This window comes from Macaca fascicularis, chromosome 3, assembly GCF_037993035.2.
Source record: "Macaca fascicularis isolate 582-1 chromosome 3, T2T-MFA8v1.1".
NCBI classification, from domain to species: domain Eukaryota; kingdom Metazoa; phylum Chordata; class Mammalia; order Primates; family Cercopithecidae; genus Macaca; species Macaca fascicularis.
This window is the reverse complement of record NC_088377.1, coordinates 179,219,333-179,236,392: the sequence shown is the minus strand read 5'-3', so window position 1 is coordinate 179,236,392 and position 17,060 is coordinate 179,219,333. Positions and strand designations below refer to the sequence as shown.

Here is a 17,060-nt window from a genome sequence, read left to right as displayed (position 1 = left end):
ATGAGCATCTCCATTGTCACAAAATATCTGAATATACAAAGACGTCATTATTGTGATACTAGTGAATACTCAGTTGCCACAATATTGAGATCACCTTGTATTTTAATTTTGTTTGCTTGCATTAAGGAAGGAAATTTATAGTGTAAGTATATTTTCAAGCAGGTTTTAGTCATGCATTCCTGCTTCTTATTAAATGACGTGGGGACCAGTTAAAATTATGCTTATCATTTCTTCTTGTGTAAATCGGGCCATACTGAGTTTGTAATGCAAATAAAAACAAAGCTTCTGCTTGTCACCTTTGGTTGGCACATGATTTGTGCTGTACCTTATGCATGAAAGAAAGAAGGTTGCATTTCTTGTTCTAAACAAATCAAAGTAGGCATCTTTTTTACTCATCCTATGAATTCCAAATACTCTGCCTTAACCACCTCGAATTAGTGAAGTTTATTTATTTATTTATTTATTTTTATTTTTTTTTTGAGACGGAGTCTCACGCTGTTGCCCAGGCTGGAGTGCAGTGGCGCGATCTCGGCTCACTGCAAGCTCCGCCTCCCGGGTTCCCGCCATTCTCCTGCCTCAGCCTCCTGAGTAGCTGGGACTACAGGCGCCCGCCACCGCGCCCGGCTAATTTTTTGTATTTTTTAGTAGAGACGGGGTTTCACTGTGGTCTCGATCTCCTGACCTTGTGATCCGCCCGCCTCGGCCTCCCAAAGTGCTGGGATTACAGGTTTGAGCCACCGCGCCCGGCCGAATTAGTGAAGTTTAACAGAAAAATCTATTGTGCTTATGGCAAGACTCTTCATCACCTGATTTTGTGATGGCCCTTGTTAACTCATTTTTAGAATAAAACAGTTGTCATGGTAGAAAAGATTGGACTGGGGTTGACTTACTTTCCAACGTTGTAACACACGTATAGCTCCTTTTCTCCAGAGCTTTTTGTGTTTATTGCAAGTGAAGATACAAGCCAAGAGCAAATAGGATTAAGTTCAGGAAGGATATATGCAGGAAAGAATTCCTGGAGATGATAAAATCATGCCCGTATATGATGGAAAAAACTCTCTAAGCTGTCCATTCGTGGTTTACTTGTTCTTTTTTCACTGATCCAGTGAAAATTTATTGAGTGGTTATCATATGCTAGAGCCACCTAGTTCTGACTGTGTGGTAGAAGGCTCTCAGGGATTGTCTGCAAGATGACGATCCCTTACCTAGGCCTGGAAGGCCAAGGGGAATATTCAATGTTTCCCAATTGACCTAAGGATCAAAAACTCTGTCCTTACTTGACCTGTAAAGTCGAGGTTCTGTCTGATTCTTTAGCCTTCCCTGCCCTCATCTTTGCTTTCTAGCTCAAGCAGCTGACAAGTGAAGCACAGCATCAACCCTCCCTTGTTTCTTTTGTACCACCAAGCCATTGCACGTGTGCACTCTCTCTCTGAAATGTACTTCAACTGTTTCTTCTGTGTTTTCTCAGACTATATCTGTGTCTTGCTCTTTTTGTAGTCTTTTCTGGTTTGGGTGTTTTTTCTTTTTTCCCTAACAATTGTATAATTAGTATAATTTTTATTATACTAATTTGTATATTTAGTATACTAATTAGAATATTACACTAATTATACAGGAGCAATACTAAAACTGGGTAATTAGTGGAGAGTTAAATGGAGGGCTCTTTCACAAATCGTGCACTAGGTTTATGAGAAACCAATTCTTGAGCTGAAGATGAAAAGGAAAAGAAACAATCACCAGTACCAGAAAGAGAACTACTTGGAAAGGGTCACCTGATAGGCGTGATATTTGCAAAGAGGAAGCAACCAACCTGTGCTTACCTGGCAGGGAGCAAGCCGGGGACATAAATACAGCGACTTCCTTCTGCACCTTGACCTCTAGATCTTCTGCTGGTGGGCCTTTATGGAGAAGTCTAATCGGAAGCCAGAAGACATGGGAGCCACTGATGCAGTCCAAATAGGTCAGCCTCACAGAGCAGAAAAGAGGGCAGGAAAGGCTGGAGAGGCAGCTGGGGCAGCAAATGGTGGATATCTATCATTTCGTTGTGGTGGCCAGTCCACAACAGGGAGCCTGCAGCATGCAGTTGGCAATGCGTGATGTGACTGACTGAATTTTACCAGGAGAAGAAGAATGGAACTTGACATTCTGGAAAAAGGAACATTTACAAAAGCAGGAGGAATTTTAGTGCTTTGTGGGAACTATAAGTAGTTTCATGTGGTTTAAATGTAGGTGAAAAGAGAGTGATTGCAAGTGTTCCTAAAGACGTGGGTAAGGGCCAGATCATAGAGTGCATCACAGCACTGATCTAGGAGTGTTTACGTCATTCAGCATTCTTGAGGAGTTAGCAAAATTTTTTAAAAAATAAATATTTATATGGGAAAGTTTCAGAGTAAAAATAGACAAAATAATACAACAAACTCCCAAGTGTCATTACTCAGCTTTTATAATTTTCAATTCATGGACAATCTTGTATTTGTCCCACCTAAAACCTCTTTCATTATATTATTCTGGAGCAAATCCTAGACATTACGTGTATACAATATATGTCATATATACATCTTATGCATAGCATATACATCATTTTATCCATCAATAATTCAAAATGGACTTTTAAAAGATACTTTCTTTTATAAACACAACTACAATGACATTATATTATTTTAAAAAATGAAACTAATACTACCTGAATATCAGTAAATATTTACTCAGAGCTTGAATTTCCAGTTGTCTCACAAATGTCACTTATTTTCTTATGCAGTTTCTTTGAGTCAGAATCCAAATAAAATTTACACATTGTGGTCGGTTGATATGACTTTAAACTCTCCGTAGTTTCCCCTCCAACTCTTCCCCATTTATTTATGGAAGAAACTGGTCATTTGTCCTGTCAAGTTTCTGAGTCTGAATTTTGCTTATAGGATCCCTGAGGCATTTATTAAAATGTGCTTCTTTCTTTTTTTCTCTACTTGATAGTTGGATCTGCATACACTACATATATTTTCCCCCAAATCTACTTTGTAAGCAGTGTTTTCTTTTTCTAAAAAGAATATGTAATGTTCGGCTTTGTTTCTCCTTTTTTAATGTTGACTGATATTGATGGTCAATGTTTGGATCTAGCAATCATTAAGGGTTGCAAAATAGTGATAATTCTAATTATTTCTTTCTTTATTTTTTGAGATGGAGTTTTGCTTTTGTTGCCCAGGCTGGAGTGCAATGGTGCAATCTTGGCTCACTGTAACCTCTGCCTCCCAGGTTCAAGCTATTCTCCTGTCTCAGCCTCCCGAGTAGCTGGGATTACAGGCACCTGCCACCACCACATCCGGCTAATTTTGTAGTTTTGTTAGAGATGGGGTTTCACCATATTGGTCAGACTGGTCTCCAACTCCTAACCTCAAGTAATCCACCTGCCTCGGCCTCCCAAAATGCTTGGATTACAGGCATGAGCCACCATGCCCAGCCTGATATTCTAATTCTATCCTTCTTCATTTACTACTTGAAATATTTCTATGAAGAGAAATTTCACTTCACTTACTATTTGATTACTTAGTCATATAGTTTGTGTAGGAAAGGCTCAATAAGTGATTCTTTTTCTTTCCTTATACATTTTCAAAATACTGAGTTAGTTCACTAGCATCCTCCAATGGTGACTCTGGTTTTAAATGGCCTTCAGTTTTTGAACAATAATCCCATCAAAGATTGGGATTTAGCTTCCCCTAGTATTTGGTTGGGCTTGTGACTACTTGGATGAATTGAATACAGTGAAGTAACACTGTGTACCTTCCTAGTCTGGGGTCATAAAAGATCCTTTCAGCATATGGGAAGTTTGAGTGCTAGTGATGATGTCTAATTAATAGGATTTTTAAAAAATTCAAGGTAATACTTAGTTCAGCTGTCTCTCTGCTTTCATTCCTTTAGTATCAATCATACTCATTTATTGAATACACTGAATCTACAAATTCTGCATCCCTAAGTGGGATGCTGCTAGGTAAAACTGTTAAGAAGTGAACCAAAAGAAAAGCCCTGTCCTCAGGGTGTTCATAGCTTGGTGTTATCAGGGGGACAAAGGAGTAAACAAGCCATCATAATCTGAGGCAGTAAATTCTAGGAGAAAGACTGGGGTGAGAGTGAAAAGAATTGAAATCAGAACAGTGTTTGTAAAATGGGGATGAGAGCAATAGTTTCTTAGAGTAGGGAGGAGTCCCTGGGAGTGGAATTGCCAAGTGAACGTGACCATCAGGGAATTAGCCTAAGAGACCACCGTATCCTAGGAGAGGGTTCCAGTGGTGGCTCCGAGTAATGACACAGAGTCAGTGAAGCCATGGATGTGGAGAAAGGGCAGAGATAGAGTTCTTTAAACTGTCAGTGGGGAGGCTAAAAGAGATGGAGTAAAACAGGGTCAGACTTGTGCTTTAGAAAGATTATATGGGTCAAGCGTGGTGGCTCACACCTGTAATCCCAGCACTTTGGGAGGCCGAGGTGGGTGGATCACGAGGTCAGGAGATCGAGACCATCCTGGCTAACATGGTGACACCCCATCTCTACTAAAAAATACAAAAAATTAGCCGGGCGTGGTGACAGGTGCCTGTAGTCCCAGCTACTCAGGAGGCTGAGGCAGGAGAATGGCGTGAACCCGCGAAGTGGAGCTTGCAGTCAGCCGAGATCGTGCCACTGGACTCTAGCCTAGGCAACAAAGTGTGACTCAGTCTCAAAAAAAAAAAAAAAAAAAAAAAGATTATATGGATGACATTGTAGAAGACAACCAGAATTTACAACTGGAGGCAGGTAGACAAGTCAGAATGCTGTCATGTGAGTCCAGGTACATAAATGAGAAGGCCTGGCCAGGTGTGGTGGCTCCTGCCTATAATCCCAGCACTTTGGGAGGCTGAGGTTGGCAGATCACCTGAGGCCAGGAGTTTAAGACCAGCCTGGCCAACATGGTGAAACCCCATCTCTACTAAAAATACAAGAAATGAGCCCGGCATGGTGGTGGTCACTTATAATCCCAGGTACTTGGGAGGCTGAGACAGGAGAATCACTTGAACCCAGGATGCAGAGGTTGCAGTGAGCCAAGATCATGCCATTGAACCCTAGTCTGGGCAACAAGAGCGAAACTCCATCTCAAAAAAAAAAAAAAAAAGAGAGAGAGAGAGAAGGCCTGCAAGCCTGAAGTAAGAACATGCCAGTGAAGACAGAGGGGGTGGTGAGTTCAAGAGAGTTGTTTGGACCTAGTGATGTATTGTGAAGGGTACAAAGGGAAGAGTATACCCAAATTCCAGGAGGCTATCTTAGATAGCTAGGTAAAGGATAAATGCATTAAATGAGATAGAAAACATAAAAGAGAGAATATCTCAAAAGAAATACATTGTGTTTTACCTATTTTAAATTCAAAAGCTCTATAAGACATTTAAGGAAATATAGAAATGGGCAATTTGAAATATATGTTTAGAGTTTAGGAGATCTTTTCAGGTTGGAGAGATTGTTTTGGAGAGGGAGGGGTTCTGCCAGATCCTTTTTATTCTTCTTCTGTCATTTGTAGGAAAAAGAAATAATCGCAGATGGGAGTTGGCAAAAAAGGAAATGGAATACTAAAATTAGGTCAATTATTTTTTTCTCTTTACATCATGTGAATAAGGTAATCCATATACATCATCAACTAGCATCAAATGCATGATTGAATCTCAGATTCCAGTGACTCTAATTGCTTCCAAGAAAGAGAATCCTATCTAAGAAAAGCAGAATTAAATGGAGTTTAAACCGTATGGTTTTGAACATTCTGTGCCCTCTAAATGTATACTGGCATATATTTCTCTATTTTCAGACACATTTTATCTTACTACTTGCTACTCATATAGCAGTACAGCATTGTATTTTTTTTTCATTCAGGATGAAATAATCTAATTTGCAGTCTTCAATTTCACATTTCTTGAACTAGTATATTGATTGTATTTCTAAGAAGGTAATTTATTTGAAAACTCAAACATTTGTTTAAGATCATTATGTGAACAGACAAATGTAGTTATTTGGGTATATGTGTATATATTTTTGCATATTTAATATAGCTATGTAACTAAAAACATAACCAGTAGGTCAAGCTTTTTAGAAACAAACTATTTTTCTTAGAAATTGATGTGTGTAGTAATTAAAGGCTATAAACTTTAAAAATCATGGAATACACTAATAAATATACTTGTACATTGCTTATGATTTAAGTAAAATCCAAAAAATTGAAAATTCAGAGTGGCACTTTAATAAGAGAGCTTTGAAATAGAATTACTGGAATGGGAAAAAAGGCTGTTTCTTTTAGACTCTTTATCTTGTAATTGCAAATTTCAAAGTAGAAGTCTTCAATTCATTTTACTGGTTGAAATACATTCCTACTAATTAAGATGATTCTTCATTGGGTGCTGGGTAACCTGATTACCTTTTTGGATTTTACACAGACCATAATCAGACATTGTAATTTGTATTTATTTCTGCCACAATTTTCTGCCATTATTGTTTCTAAGGTCCTTTCATGTTGAGTTTGCTTCTAAGTAATTTAAACTTCTCAAGACAGTTCCAGTTCAAAGCATTATTCAGTTAGAGGAATTGGGAACCTAATTTGCCATTCAGTATGAAATCCAAAGATTTCAGTCTCGTAAACTTTAAAGAAGGCACGTCCAGCTTTCTTTTTGTTAATTGAAATTAAACTGTGTGAGTTTCTTTATAGTTATGAATTATGAAAGCAAGAGGTTATTCAGTGAGCGAAAAGTACGTGGAGAAATTTTCGGAGTTGAAGTTTTACACTTACCATATATCTTTGTTTTTAGAAGAAAGGTAATATTAAATGTTTGCTTATTTCGATAATATACATAAGAACTAAAGTAAAATATCAGTTACAATTTTATGACTCATAAATATTTATATTTGATGTTTCTAATTGCTTTATTTTTGCATTTTTAAAAATACATGAAACCATATTGTAGGGAAAACCCATACTAAAAATGGCTACCTACTTTTATTGTATAAATATATCCTAATTTATGTAATAATTATTTTATGCAAAGTTTCCTTTATGAAGCTTTTAGGTTTCTGATGTTTTCTATTGCAGATAATCCTGTAATTAACATAATTGTTTGTAAATGTCTCTTCACATTTCACATTATTTTCTTATGCCAAATCCTAAGGAAATTACAATGACATAAGCATTTTGAAGCCTCTTAATAAAATTATCGAATTGTTTTTTAGAAATTTCGTACTGTTTACTTGCCCAAGAGAGTCATATAGAGTTCCTGGATGAGAAGTGATTTACTATACAGAGTTCCTGCGGCCAGCCATGACTGTGGCGGTAGGGGTGGTGGGAGCCCTGCAAGGCGTTGGGGTCACTGAAGGCCAGCCAGCTGCATTCCAGGTGGCACGAGGGACCGCCCTTGTGCTCAGAGAAGTGATTTAAATACCCAACAGATGTTGAAAATGTGTTAATGGATAGAGACATAAATGATGTTTAAATATTATACTTGATGGAAGGGGGACAAAAATAAACTTCCATCCCTGAAGGAAATCAAGGAATTATGTATGTTTTATGCAGATAAAATTCTGGAACAGGCAATTATGTCCTTACAAACAACATTTGAGAGTAAAGATAAGTTTATTTTTATTGTTACCATTTTGTCTTTTTTTAAAGGAAGTTAAATGTGGTTTTTTTTGCATATTTTAATGGGCTGTTTATCTTTTATTGTTGAAATAGAAGAGATATATTCTGAATATAAGTCTTCTGACAGATTTATTTATTAAAAATATATTCTTTTTGTTTATACTTTTCCTTTTTGTGTTTTTAGTGTTTGTTTTGATGAGCATAAGTTTTAAACATCCAGTTTTATGAAAAAGGCTTAATTTGTTTTAGAGCTTTTTGTGTGCTTCCTAAGAAATCTTTGATTACTCCCAGAAAGATTGGGAGGCCATTCTCCTATGTTTTCTTCTGGAAGATTTATAAGTTTGGCTTTTATATGTAAGTTTATGATTCAGCTCAAATTAATTTTTGTGTATTGTGTAAGATGTATATTCGTTCATAAAAAATGCATTTATTCAGTTTTTTTCCAGCACTATTTGTTGAATCAACTTTCCTTTTCTGTAACATTGCTTTGGTGCTTTTGCTTGGTGCCTAGGTTCTATTCTGTTTCATTGATTTGTTTATCCTCATTGCCAATACCACACTGTCTTAATTAGCTCTATGGTAACCCTTCAATCTGGTAATATAAATCACTTTGTTGTTCTAACAGTGCTTTCCTTATTCTAGGTCTTTTGGCATTTGCTTAGAATCTGCTTTAATCTGCAAAAAATTAGGATTTTGATTGGAATTGCATTTAAGTTTTAGATAATTTTGGGAGGAATTGGAATATTAACAATATGAATGTTCCAATCCATGAACATGGTATATTTCTCCATTTATTTAGGTATTTAATATCCATCAACAGTGTTTTGTAGCTTCAGTGCAATTTTCAGTTTTTTGCACACCTATTGTTAAATTTCTAATTATTTATTTCTAAGTATTTTTTAATGCTATTTTAAACAGTAATTTAAATTTTACATTTAATTATTATTGCTAGTATATAGAAATGAGTATATGTGTGTCTATATATACATACATATTTGTTTATTGACTTTGTCTCATAACTTTGCTAAATTCACTTATTAGATCCAGTAGTTTGGTTTTTTTTTTTTTTTTTTACTAGATTCCTTAGGTTTTCCTGCATACACAATTATATTGTTTGAAATAGAGTTTTACTGTTGCCTTACATGCCTTTCCTTTTTTATTCAAAAAATTTTCATGCCACTCTAGAAAATTCTTTAAAATTTCTTTTACTTGGATGTTCACTAAGATGTTGAATAAAAATGGTAAGAATGCACATGTTTGTATTTTTCCTGATTACATGGGGAAACATTCCATATTTTTCATAAATATGCTTAATTGTAGTATTTTTTTATTAGTGTCCTTTATATGATTAAGGAATTTCCACTTAATTCCTACTTTCCTGAGAACTTTTGATCACAAATGAGTGGTGTATTTTATCAAAGGTTTTTGTATCTCTGAAATTGACATACAATTTTCCCCTTTATTTTGTTTATATCACTAATTTCATTAATTTTTAAAAATCTTATACTGATCTTGCATTTCTAGGATAAGCCCCTCTTAGTCTTGATTTATTATCATTGTTATACTGCTAGATACAGTTTACTAATATTTTGTTAAGCATTTTTGTGACTATGATTATGAGGGACAACAATAAATAAATTTCTTTTCTTGCATATCTTGATTGGGTTTTGATATAAAGGTTCTACTGGCCTTGGAATCTGAGACAGGAAATGACATTCTCTTCTGTTTTCTGAAAGAATTTGTGAAGACTGGTACTATTATCTTTTTCATTATATATTTCATAGAATTTCCTAATATACTCTGGCTTTGAGATTTCTTTAAGGCAAGTAGAGATATAGAATTATTCATATTTTCGATTTCTTCTTGAGTCAACTTTATTAAATATTTCATGAAACTTGTTCATTATTTTGTCTAAATTGTTGAGTTTATGTTTACAATACCATTAACATTTTACTGTCTGTAGGATCTCGCCTCCATTCTGGATACAAGTAATATATCAATTTACTTATCTTTTCCTCATAATCCTTTTTCTCTTTCTTACCTTATGCTCTTTTTTATTCTTTGATACGGAGTTTTGCTCTTGTTGCCCAGACTGGAGTGCAGTGGCATGATCTTGGCTCACTGCAACCTCTGTCTCCTAGGTTCAAGTAATTCTCCTGCCTCAGCCTCCTGAATAGCTGGGATTGTACGTGTCTGCCACAAGGGCCAGCTAATTTTTGTATTTTTAGTAGAGATGAGGTTTCACCATGTTGGCCAGCCTGGTCTCAAACTCCTGACCTCAGGTGATCTGCCCAGTTTGTCCTCTCAAAGTGTTGGGATTACAGGCGTGAGCCACTGTGCCCAGCATTAGCTTATACTCTTATTTCCATATGTCTTTTACATTCCATATGAGCCCCACAAATCAACATTAATATATTTGCTTTGAACAATTGTTACTTTTAAAGAAATTGAGAGATGAAAGACAAATACGAAGTTCTTTGTTACCCACCTGTTTCCCTTTCCAGTGTTATTCATTCCTTCCTGTTGATCCATGTTGATCCAAGTTTCCATCAGGCATCATTTTGCTTTAATTTCAATGATTTCCTCTAACATTTCTTACAGTGAAGTTCTGTTGGCAACGAATACTTTTAAATTTTATTTCTCTGAAAATGTCTTTATTTTATCCTTATTCTTTGAATTATGTTTTTGTAGATATAGAATTCTGAATTCTGGACTGACAGGTTTGTTTTTGTTTGTCTTGCTTTAGCTCTTTAAATAGTTGTTTTCTTCTGGCCTCCATATTTTATAATGAAAAGTCAGCTGTCATTTGCATCATTAGTCCTTTGTATATAGTGTGTCTTTTTTTCCCTGTTCTTGAGACTTTCTCTTTATTTGTTGTTTTTTAAAAATCAAATTTTTAATTTACGAGTAATAATTGTACATATTCATGGAATACATAATGATGCTTCAATATATATAATGTACAGTGATCCAATCAGGATAATTAGCATATCCATCATCTCAAACATTTGTCATTTCTTTGTGTTGGGAACATTTAACATCCTCCTTCTAGTTTTTTGAAACTAGATGTTACTGTCAACTATAGTCATCCTACAGTGGTATAGAACACTAACATTTATTTCTTCTGTCTTGTTTTAATTTTGTATCCTTTAACAAGTTTCGTCCTATCCCTCCCTTTCCTTTATCCTTTCTAGCCTCTAGTATCCTCTGTTCTACTTTTTACTTATATGAGATCAACTTTTTCTAGCTTCCACAAGTTAATGAGAATGTGTGGTGGTTAACATGCTGTTCCTATCTTATATTATTTAGCATAATGTTCTCCAGTTTCATCCATGCTGCCACAGGATTTCATTCTTTTTAATGGCTGAATAATATTCCATTGTGTATACATGCTACATTTTTTTTATTTTTTGTTGTTGGACACCTAGGCAGATTCCATATCTTGGCTATTGGAGCAGTGCTGCAATAAACATGGGGGTACAGATGTTTCTTCAGTATACTGGTTTCCTTTCTATTCGATAAATGCCCAGTAGTGCAGTTGCTGGATCATATGATACTTCTATTTGTTGTTTTTTGAGGAACCTCCATATTGCTCTCCATGGTGATTGTACTAGTTTATCTTTAGTTTTAAACCTCTTTGTAGCTGTATTACTTTCTTATTGCTGCTGCGAACAAATGACTACAACAGTGGCTTAAGACAACACACGTTTATTATTTTAAATTCGTGGAGATCAGAAGTCTAAAATGGGTTTGTAGGCCTGTGTTCTCTCTGGAGATTCTATGGAAGAATTAGTTTCCTTGTCTTTTTCAGGTATTGGAGGCTGCCTGCATTCTTTGGCTTACAGTCCTGTGTCACTCCAGCATCTGTTTCTATTCTTGCATTGTCCTCTCTGACTTTCATTCTCTAGCCCCTAATTTTTCTTTATAAGGACCATTGAGACTGCATTGGGTCCACTAAGACAATCCAGAATAATCCTCCTATCTCAACAACCTTAGTTTACTTACACCTAAAAGGCCCTTTTGCTCCAGGAGGTTTGTGTGGTTCCTGGGAGTTAGAACATGGGCATCTTTTTTGGTGGTTATAGTGGTGAGCACTGTTCTGCCCACCACAGTGGTTTTCTTTGCATTTATCCTGTTTTAGGTTCACTGTTCTCCTTGGACCTAAAGGTTTATTTGTTTTCCCCAACAAACTAGGAATATTTTTATTCATGTATTTTCTGCTCCATTCTCCCTTTCTCTTCTTCTGGGATTTTATTAAATGTATTTTAGATTGCTTGTTACTGTCTCACAGGTCAAGAAATAAAATAAAATGTTTCTGTCTCTGTTTTTCAGATCTGGTAATTTCTATTCGTCTATTTTTATCTTCACTGGCCTCTTTCTTCCTGCAGCTTTCAATTTGCTCTTAAGTTCACCCAGCAATAATTTTTTCCCCTTTATTATAGATGATGTTTTCTTGCTTCTTTGCTTGTCTTGTCCTAGAGGATGATACATCGTATGTGGCTCTGGACTGTGTTTCGTTGTGACTTAGTATGTACTGTCTTAGCATTACATTCCACTTAGTTCTCCACTTCCTGCTTCACAAGATAAAAAATCAGTCTTATATAAGGGACGAACACTACTGGACCACTATTAAAAGATGGATAGGGTATATTTCTTTTGTTCCAGAATTCTACAAATCTATTTTATTCCATTGCTCCAGTATATTTTGTTGATTGTGTCACTATATTGTCAGGACATTGCAGATTTTAGAGGAATGATTGTCTATATAACTACCTTTAAAGCATACAAATGATTTTTTCCCCAAACCGCATCATGAATACGAGTCTGCATCTCACTAACAGTTGTAAAACTAGACAGGTCCACAAAAGTGGCTTCTTTTTTTCCTGCTTCTCATGAACTCACTTTGGTAGTGACTAGAATCTACTTTCATTAAACAAAAATGAAAAAGTCACATGTATATAAGTAATCCCAAAGAGAGTGTTGAGATTTTTACAAGATATTTTCATAGAAAAATTTTTGACTTACAGTAAGTATGCAATAATTGCTACTATTTTTTAAATTTGCAGAAGGGAGGTTTTTCAAATGCAGTGCTTTCCTTTTTACTCTCTAGCACTTTAGAGTGGCTGGAGAATACTACATCACTTATATAGTCAAGGAAAGAAACAGGGCTCTAGATGGGAGGAGGTGGAATTTGAGAACATGAAATTATAGAATTGTAGGTACAACATAGAATCATAAAATGCTAGTTCTGAAAGTGATTGTAGCAGCATACTGTAATTACTTTCCATATGAGGAAACTGAATTTATGGAATTATTTTTGCTATAAATATTTATTCATGTGGACAATAATTAATACCACCACTACTAATAGCATTTAGGCTCTGTACAGCATGTTTTACCATGGAACTTTAAAACACAGGGCTGGGTGCAGTGGCTCACACCTATAATTCCAGCACTTTGGGACGCCAAGGCGGGTGGATCACCTGAGGTCGGGAGTTTGAGACCAGCCTGGCCAACATGGCGAAACCCTGTCTCTACTAAAATTACAAAACAAAATTAGCTGCACATGGTGGCATGCACCTGTAGTCCCAGCTACTCAGGAGGCTGAGGCAGGAGAATTACTTTGGAGGTGGAGGCTGTAGTCAGCCAAGATTGTGCCATTGCACTCCAGCCTGGGCAGCAGAGTGAGCCTCCATCTCAAAAATAATTTAGTAAATAAAATAAAACAAACACACCAGTGCCTAGAAATCTTAATTATTGATAAAATGAAAAGAGTCTTAATGATAGAGGTTCCTGACAGTAAAATAGCTTGTAAAATGTGTCGAAAACTATGAATTAGCTGATATTGGTGCCACTGCAAATTATGTAAGTAAATTTCTCATTTTGGTGACGAGCTGAGTATATCAAAGAGGAAAAAATTCAATAGGAGATAGATCCGTTGAGGCTATTTAGTACAGGAGGCTAGTTATGGGATGTTAGAAGAATTGAAAAGAGGTCAACCCTAGATTAGTGTAAAGGTAAACTGAGGCTGGAGCCGAACCGGGAACGAAGACACAAGGCAAATGGCAGTGAGAATAGCCTTTATTAGGACTCGCGGGCGAGGTTCCTCGGTCCAAAGGTGCGGGCCGAGGAAGTCGCACTGAGGGAGGAGGGTAGGGGCTTTTTTATAGCCTGAGAGATAGGGAAGCTGGTTGTACAAACAGAGCCTGGGGGGCCTTGAAACTACTAGGGCAGGAGTCGAGTAAGGGTCATGAGGAAGGGGTCTTTGGAAACTGTCAACTGAAACTGCTGTTTACGAACTTGTGGAATGCAGGTGAGCTGCAGGTCATGGGGGAGTGTGGTTGCCCAGCCGGAACCTCTGACGTATGCAAGTCTGCGGGTGTGTTCAAAGAGGAAGGGAAGTCTTGAACAAAGGGCCTGCTACACCGGGTAACACCGCCGTGTTGGGTCTAGATTCCTGCCTAACAATTAGCAATCCATAAATGGTCCCTAGGGCTAGAGGGACAGTGGGAGAAGGTGGTGTTATTAGCATCAGGGAGCTCAGGCTATAAAACAGAGGTGGAACTTGGGAGAAGTGGCCACCTGAGAGACCTGTTGATGGGCATGCTGGGAGGGTCACATGGCAGAACTAGAACTCTGGAGAAGGGAATCGCTCCAGGAGAGTTGGAGCCTCTGTGAGGACTGCCTGTCTGAGCTGGAGCCACAGGATTGGGTTGGCCTGGAAAGAGTGCTTCTCAGTAGGAAATGGAAGCTCAAGGAATTATTAGCTATTGCCAGACACTGATTGAGAAAAAGAGATGGGAAGAAATATTTACTCTCTCCTCTCTTTCAGCCCACTAATATTTATATTTTTATTTCTTGTTCCTTTGTGTATGATGTGAGGTAGAATACTGATTTTATTTTTCTCTATGTAGTGAGAAATATACCCAGCCTCATTGGCTAAATTATCCATCATTTCTTCAATAATTTATAATGCCACATCACCATAGTTCATATACTCATATCTTTGAGTCTGTTCTGTTCTCTGTATTCATTTCCACTGACTTTCACTATTTTAATGACTGCATCTTTAAGTGTTATATATCTTGGTATCTAACAGGGACAGTCGGCTATCCATTGCCCCTGTTCTTTCCAACTATCCTTAGTTATTTGTGGATCTTTATCCTTCAAAATTAATTATTGAGTCATTTGTACAAGTATATTAGTCAAAATTCTCCAAAGAAACAGAACAAAAGGGAGTGTGTGAGTGAGGGAGAGAGATTGAGATTTATTTTAATCTCATGTGAATTGTGAATTGGAGGCTGGCAAGTCCCAATTTGCACCAATTTCCAGGGTAGGCTGACAGGCTAGAGACCCAGGGAGCAGTTGATGTTGAAGACCAAGTCCAAAGGCAGGCTGATGGTCAAATTCCTCCTTGTTCTGGGAAGGTTCTTCTTTTTTCTTTTTAGAGTCTTCAGCAGATTGGATGAGGCCCACTCATGTTTGCTTTACTCAAAGTCTACTGAGTTCAGTGTTAATCTCATTAAAAAAATACTTTCATAGAAACATCTAGAGTGTTTGACCAAATATCTGGTTACTGTGGCTTAGAAAGTTGACATGAAATTAACATGACAACAAGATTCCTCAAAATAGTATTTCTCTTATTTTAATTTGAATTACATTGAATTGGTATGTTAATTTTGGAAAATTAACATTATTGGAGTATTGAATTATTCTGTCTGTGAATATAACATGCCTCTCCATTTATTTAAGTCTTTCCTTACATCCTTCAATAAAATTTTAAAATTTTCTGCATAAAAGTCTGTATGTATTGTTTTTGTTGATATTGTAAATGGCATTTTATATTATATTGTATTTTTGTTTATTTAATGCTAGAGTAGTAGAATACTGTTGATTTTTTAAGTTGACAGTGTATCAGCCATCTTTCTTAGGACTTTTAACACTTGGCCTGTGAATTTTCTTGGAATTTTTATGTATGGGATGATATCAGTAGAAATATTAGTAAGTTTACATTTTTTCCTTTAATTTTTTTTTTCTAATTGTATTTCTTTGTCTCATTGTGTTGGTCAGTACTTCCAGTATTATGCTGAAAACTTTTGTTGCTAATGGATAACTTTTTTCTTGAAAGGAATGCTTCTAATTTTTTTTTTTTGTGAATAATATTTTTTTCTAGATATCTTGGTAGGTGATCTTTATCAGTTACAAAAGCTATTTTCTACTCCTGGTTTTCTGTGAAAATCATTTTTATCATAAAAGGCATTGAACGTCATTTTTTTTTTGCTTAATCTTTTGAGATGATAATATGGTTTTTCTCGTTTAAACCATTAATGTACTGAAATTACAATGATGTATTTTCTGATGTTGAGTAATTCTTAATTTCTTGATTCTTAATAATAAACCATAATAACTTTAACTTCTATAAAAGAGACCACTGGCGGCAATTAGATTTTTTAAAGTGATTTTTGCATTTATGATTATGAATATAATTTAGGCTAAAATTTTTTGTTTTCTTGTACTGCTTTTATCTAGTTTTGTTACCTTAAAAGCTATAGCATCATATTTTCTAAAGCAACTTGTACTAAATAGACACCGTCTTTCCTTAACATTTGAATAGGACTGACTTATAAAACATCTAGCCTTTTTGACATTTTTGGGGAAGGGTGAGGGAGGAAGGTAAAATGAGGAAGATTTTTTGATAACTCTTTCAATTTTTAAAATAGCCCTAATCTATTTAATTTCTGTATTTATTATACCAAATTTTGCAAGTTATATTTTTCCCAGAAATTTCTTTCTTATCTAGGTTTTTTGATTTATTGTTTTCATAAAATTCTTGCATGATTTTCAAAACTCTCTATTATCTCTTTAGCTATCTCCTTATTTTATTTATTTAATTTTATTTTTTAGATACAGGGTCTTGCTCTATTGCCAGGATGGAGTGCAGTGGCATGATCATAGCTCACTGCGGCCTTGAACTCCTGGGCTCAGAAGATCCTCCTCCCTGAGCCTCCGAAGTAGCTGGGAATACAGGCATGCACCACCATCCTCAGCTGATTTTTACATTTTTTGTAGAGATGGAGTCTGACTATGTTGCCCTGGCTGGTCTTGAACTTCTGGCCTCATGCAATCCTCCCACCTTGGTCTCCCAAAGTGCTGGGATACCTGGGATACAGGTGTGAGCCACTGCACCTGGCCCTTTCTTATTTTTAATAAAGACAATAATTTTGGCCAGGCACGGTGGCTCACGCCTGTAATCCCAGCACTTTGGGAGGCCAAGGCAGGAGGATCATGAGGTCAGAAGATTGAGACCATCCTGGCCAACATGGTGAAACCCCATCTTACTACAATACAAAAAATTAGCCAGGCATGGTGGCATGCGCCTGTAGTCCCAGCTACTCAGGAGGCTGAGTCAGGGGGAATTGCTTGAACTCGG

The 17,060-nt window shown here is 36.4% G+C and overlaps 1 protein-coding gene across 31 annotated transcripts in view; it reads left to right on the top strand.

The window, feature by feature from the left end:
- The window catches only part of DGKI (diacylglycerol kinase iota), a 459,668-nt gene that overhangs the window by 276,266 nt on the left and 166,342 nt on the right, over window positions 1–17,060 (top strand). The window lies entirely within an intron of this gene.